Source organism: Siniperca chuatsi, linkage group LG10 (genome assembly GCF_020085105.1).
Source record: "Siniperca chuatsi isolate FFG_IHB_CAS linkage group LG10, ASM2008510v1, whole genome shotgun sequence".
Taxonomy (NCBI): Eukaryota; Metazoa; Chordata; class Actinopteri; order Centrarchiformes; family Sinipercidae; genus Siniperca; species Siniperca chuatsi.
Genome location: NC_058051.1, coordinates 17,092,114 through 17,098,770, shown reverse-complemented (window position 1 = coordinate 17,098,770; position 6,657 = coordinate 17,092,114).

Sequence of the window (6,657 nt, the reverse complement as noted above, 5' to 3'; positions counted from 1 at the left end):
CCGCATTGTGATAATGTCAAGGCATGGGTATTAATGCTGTGTTGTGAATATGAGAGCGTGTGCATGGGTTTGTAGGTCTGTTTTGTCTGGAGGCCATCATGGCTGATACAGATGGGTTGAAACATTAGCTATAGTTATAGTTATTATGCTGTCTGACTAACAAAGATGCTTTTTATAGATCCCCTCAATACCTCCACCTGCCATCACCATTCTACATTATGAGCAAACATGAAACCTACTCAAGACTTTTCCTGTTTCTTTTGTGATGTCCCTGTCTGTCTTTATCCCAGACATGTCATGTAGAGGTGGATAGCTGTGAATGTAGCCCATCTGAGGACATCAGGTATCACTCAGCAGGTAGTTAGACCTGTCACTCGATGATGGATACTGGCTCTCAGACAGAGGAACTGCAGCAAACAGGTTGCATTATTCCCCCACAAGGTGCCGCCTATAGTGTGAGCCGTATCTCCCCTTCTGTTCGCCCTATTGTCCGTCCTCTGGCTTGGCCTTGTCTCGGCACAATAATGGCATGGGACTCGGCTGGAGCGTTTTGTTCCCCCAAAGTGGGAGAGCGTCAGTCCTTAAAGTGAGACCAAAGGGAAAAGGGAGTGGAGAGTGGAGGAGAGATGAGCCGAGTTAAGGTTGAAAGGGGTTAAGAACATGAGACAGAAAACTCTGGAGGGAGATCGAGAGGATAAAATGAAGGGGCGGAGAGGAGGAGAATGAGGGACAGAGGATGATGTGCTGGAGGCAGGTACATCTGCATTCTCTCCAAACACAACATAGGCCTGTCTTAGGTGTCTCTATCCAAGCAGCACTCACTGGCAGATTTATGGCCACTCCTTGTGCATGTGTGCGAGAGACACAAGGTACAAGAGAAAGAGTGTACGTGAGTAGAGGCGAAGGGCGGCAAGTAAATAGCAGCCATATTGCATTCCATCGATATCACAGTTTTTCCCTCCCCTCCCTATCTCTGCCATATTTCATCCTTCCTCTCTCCCTTTATCCTTCCCTTCTTCCCTTTCCTCTCCCTCTCTGTCTCATCACCCTGCTCTTCACTTGGCGCTCTTGGCCCTTCCATTGCTCTGCCGGGTCCCAGGCTTTAAAGCCCTCTCAGGGGGAAGGGTGTAAATCTGTCTCCCCATCTCAGGAGATTTCCTGGAGCTCAGCAGACTCAACAAAGCCTAGCCGGTGTGGAGGACCAAATGTTTCACACACAAACACACACACACAGACTCACACACAGAGAAATTTGTAGACCTAAAAAAAACTGCACATTATACATACATACAGAAAAAGCCTGCATGCATTCACTCACTCTAGCTTGGCCTTGTTTGGAAGCTCCTGTGAAAACAAACAGGTATGCCTCTTCCTAGTCTAGCCGAGTGCCTGGGAAACCAGTGTTTGTGTTTGTGTGTGTGTGTCCACTGGAGACCCTACCCCCAAACCTTTTGTCCAGAGGTGCTGTCCAGACGAGCTTGTTGTCTCTCTTTATCTGCCCCCCCCCCCGTCTCTCCACTTCCCTCTCTGCTTTATTGCACTTGATTCTAAGCGCGTCCATTCCTGAGATGGCTCAGATAGCAGCTGAAGCTAAATTGCCCATCATAAAGCATCTGCAATAGCAATGGAGCTCTCAGGATGGGACTGCTGCAAGGGGGTACAAGGCGGTTAGGGCTCACTATGAAAATACAAGGTCCTCTTTTTAATCTTTAAATGTGGAATATGAACGCTGTTTCAACATCCACAAATCATAAGGCCCTTCCTTAAACATTAAACGATTCTGTTGCATGATCGATTTCCTGAGTGCCTCCTAAATCAGTTTTATGCATATAATTTTCAGGAACATTTGGCTATTTGAGTGTGTGGGTTTTGGAGAAAAGTGACTGAAAATCAAAAGTAAAATGATCTAATGGCATTTCGGGACGCCGAAATGCTGCTGCATGATACTACTAATTACTCAAACAAGACAGGCTAGTTAGAGTGAGATGCTTTGATTTATGGGGGAGTCATATATTTGGCTGTGCTATGTTCCTGTCAAATGGTTGACAGATAGATGACTGCTGGGCTGTAATTAGCCTTCCTGTTTGTATCTTTTCTCATGTAACAACAAAGGCACTTCGCAGCCTTGACTGTAGAGGGTGCACATGTGAACGTGCAGCCTTGTGCCAGCAGAACAACAACAGATTCTTTACAGGAAGAAGAAACAAAGGCATAAGGAAGGATGAGGAAGCAGTGGCTCAGTGGGAAAGACACAAGAAAGGTTATTGGAGTGCAAGACGGGTAAGGCAAACTTGCAGGGAGAGAGAGAGAAGGGTCAGGTCTGATCAGTTATGTTCTTGCAGGACTCTATATTGACTCATCTCTGAAACAGAGCATCAGTGTGTGGCATTTGTTGCGAGAAATGTCTCATCATCCAGCCAAAATATTCCCCTGAGCGGCCAAATTTATATCAACAAAGATTTGGTGCAGTCAACACAGCGCCGCTGCCAAAAAATAGAGAGATAAAAACACAGAGTTGTAGTGTATTCAAGTGGGAAAATCCCTCTCTGCTTCATACTGCTGTCTACAGTGTATTCCATCAAAATTGTAATATCATTGCCCCAGATTTGACTGTGAAGGAGAAGAATTCCAAGGGACCACAGGAGCAAGACAGGGCCAGCAGCCTGCTTGGCAAGAGCCTCAGTGTGATCATCATCTATGGGAGGAGTGACGCCCCTCACTCCTGCCTCCTCCTGCCTCCCAGCTAGCCTTGCCCTGTGACAGATGAGCCCAATGACAGCAGGACGCAACAACCTGCAATTGAACATTCCCCTGCGATCTGTCAATGTCTGTTGTGGTGTTTCACTCTCAGGAAAACAAACAGGGACACATGTAACTTCACACACATCCTCACATTAAGTCATACCCAAAGTATTACAAGAATCATGCCCTGAAACACCTCCTCATACTTGTGAAATACCTCAGACACCTGATACCTGTCCTTTGAGGTTTGTGAGGCGGTGTGCCTGCCTTGCTCTGGTTCTGCATGGTGCTCATTCTCTCAGTTCAAAATTGGTGATAATTGCTGGCTAGTTGTCTGGAAGGAGTATGCATTGTGGAGTATGTCAGCTGGGTCCTCCTTTTGTGTTTGCTGGATTTCAGCTGGAGCCGTGGTTCTCTGCTTTGACCACAAGGTGTCACCTTGCTCACAAAGAGCACATGGCTTCAAGCCTGATGGGGACTTTATTTTCCGCTGTGGTGGCAGTGCTATGGTGTATCACGGCAAAATGAAATAGGAAAAATCAAAATAGGACATAAATGTGTTTGCCACATACAGGGCTTAATGAAGTCAGTCTTGCCAGTACATTAGGAACAAAGGCAGCAGAGAGAAAGGCACTGAAGGACAACTCGTAAACAGTTCCAAAATAAAAAGGGAGATAAAGTATGAATGGTGAGCCTCCTCAATGAAAAGCAGTTCACCGGTTGTCAAAGTGGAAATTTATTTTCCAAGCAACTGGCTTTTTATGGTCAAGCTCCTCCACACTGGCGAACAGCAGTGCGTTGTAATATGGCATGTAAAGAATGGGATTCAATAGAAGCAGTCCTCCATTTGTCATATTTAAGGGGATAGAATAATGACCATTGGCTGCCTCGTGCTTGAATCGCTCAGTCTGGCTTATTTTTGTGTGTAAAATGGAGGATGAAGACGAATTGACTTCATACATGACTTTGTACAGTCCAAGTTATCATATCATGTCATATAACTTAAACCAATAGCCGGTAGCTTATTATTATCCTAAGCTTGGAGCAGTAGCTAGTGCTTTGCAATGTTTCAGTGAAAATTATAAAACAATCCAGCTGTCTTCACTTGGTTGTTGCAAACTGATGATTGCTTGGCTTCTCAGCCATAAAAGCATGGTGCAAAATTAATTGTTTCAATCAATCAGTTGGTCACTTTCATAGCCATCAAGCTTTGCCCAAGATCATGTGCATTCTCTATACCCTTCTCCCTCACGATGGGCCTGGAGAATGCCAGATGATTTATGGCCTCTGTGTGTGCTGCATACATATACAAATACTATACACACATGCTGACAAGCATACACACTGAAAAGACAAATACATACTCACAGCAAATATGCACATAGACATACACATTTGCACATACATATATGCACACATTCCAAGTGGATGACACACAGCAAGGGGCGGATCACGTGAGGAAGCAGGATGAGCACAGAGGGAACTCTTCAGTGTATCCTAAGCATGCCGGTGACACATGCAGCTAAACATAGCCCACGAAACACAACCAGCACTCTCTGCAACTTATGTTTTGTGTGTGGCTCATATGTGTGGACTAACATAGCAACAAATATACTAATACCAGATCATCTCCCATCTGAAGTTGGACAATCATGCATGTCATGTCATCTCCTCTCCTCTTTCTACATGCATGCTCGTGCATACATGCGCATATATATATACATACACTGAGAGCCAAGTGCAGAGGCTTGTTGTTAGTGTGTTGGTCCTGTGCTGTGGCTTGTGGGCCTGTCTGCAGGGCTGATCGATGATCTTTTACTGCTTCCCCAGGATTATCGGTCGAGTTCACCGGGAGGGGAAGGCAATTCATCAGAGCACAGCGCAGAGAGAGAGAGAGGAGAGGGGACACAGAGAAAGGCAGAGAGGGATGGAGGGAGAGAGAGGCGTGGGGGGAGTCAGTATGAAAATGGAAGGAAAGATAGGAAAAGGCAGGTGGGAGGAAAAACAGAGGGAGAGGAGAGAGGGAAGGAGATTGAGAGAATAAGGAGAGCAAGATGGAGACAGAGGGGAGATGGAGGAGATGCACAGATGTGCTCGTGATACCGCATCACCTGGAAATGTATGGAAACGATAGAGGAGCAGACATAGATGAATATCACAAGATAAAACGATGGAGTGTCAGTGCAACCTCAGATTGAACCCTCCTTATGCTGTATATTCAACATTAAACAAATATATGACAGTGCATTGCCTGTAGCAGTAAGAAGCAATACCACAAGTAGAAATGGTAGGAGCAGTACTGTTTTTATTGCAGTCGATTGTTGTGTTATGCATTTAGATTTATTTATTTGACAGTTGAAGAAAAAAAATGGCTGTCATTTGAAACCACACTCTTACAGATGACACTGTAGCATCTCCAGAATTATTGTTCTCATGATGCTTGGTATTAACTGAGGAAACCCTTAATAGTCTATAGTCACATATAATATCACACTTCGAATTAAATCATCAACATATAATATGTCAGATGTGATTACATAAGACAAATATCACACATTTCTGCGCATATTCTGACTTTGCTTGATTATGCAACAGGGAATAATATTGCCAGACTGGAACACCTGCAGATTAAAATGCATAGAGCCAAGTATTAGCTCAGCTCCCAGAGGTTTGGACTGTGTGTGCCCACGTTATAACACATTTTACAGGGGCCATAACACATGTGTTCCAGCTCATTCAGTTCACAGGATGGGGGGGGGGGTGATTCAGCATCACCACCCAAACCTTCAGCATGAGACAAATGAGGAGGGACAGAGACACACAGATGAAGTCTGAAACTGTCTTTCACTTTTCAGGGAGGACTGTGCACAGCATTTTGGTAGCAACGCAGATCTGCCAGTTCTGCCAGCCAGTCCACTTCTCCACAGAAGTACATTATCACTAATCACATTACTGACCAATAACAGGGATGGGAAACATGGATGCAAGGATCACCAACACAGCATAGTGTTATTCCTATATAGGCCTAAACCTCGTCATAAGATTGGGAAGCATACTACATGAACATTTGCATGTGTTGTGTAAGAATATTATTTTAAATATGTTTATCAACATATTCTTCCAACTTCTTTGTGTGTTGTTTAGGCTATGCTTGCAAATGACACTTCATCCCAATTTTTCTCCTTCTCTTCGCGTCTCTATCTCACTTTTCACAGATAGACAACCATTTCTCTCTCTCTCTCTCTCTCTCTCTCTCTCTCTCTCTCTCTCTCTCTCCGTCTCCCTATTGATGGATGGACAGATCATGTATATCCAATCTAGCAGTGCTCCTGATGCGGTTAGGGGCTGTGACAAGTCTCCGGGCGGGGGAACCGAGCGGAGCGGAGCGAAGGGAACGGGGTGACGAAGAGGACACGACATCTGGAGAGCACGCAGAATAAAAAAACATGAAGAATGCAGCAGAGAGAGGGACTGTGTGAAGTGTCTGCATAGCGCCCTGTGTGTGTGTGTGTGTGTGTGTGTGTGTTTGTGTTTGTGTGTAGAAAGCAAATACACTCTCTGCTCGGCCCTCTTGGCTACTGTGTGGGTCTCTGGTTGACAGTCCTAATTGACTGGCTCCTGCACTCAACACCAGCCAATGATAATGACAAAGATGGACAAAAAATAGGCTATATAGTTACGTCTGATAGCGCTGACATATTGCGTGTATCAGATGGAAGCGGCAGAGTGTTGGAGTCTCTCTTCCATAGCTACTGTATGGACCACAGAGTGTTACGGATGGAGATTGATTGTATGAGTGGCTGTTGACATTCACTCATACCCCCTGAGTTTCAGGGTGCAGTTACAAACATTAGCCACTAGGGGGTGATGTTATCCTCACAGTATTCAAAGGGGCCACTCCAATGGAACTGTGCT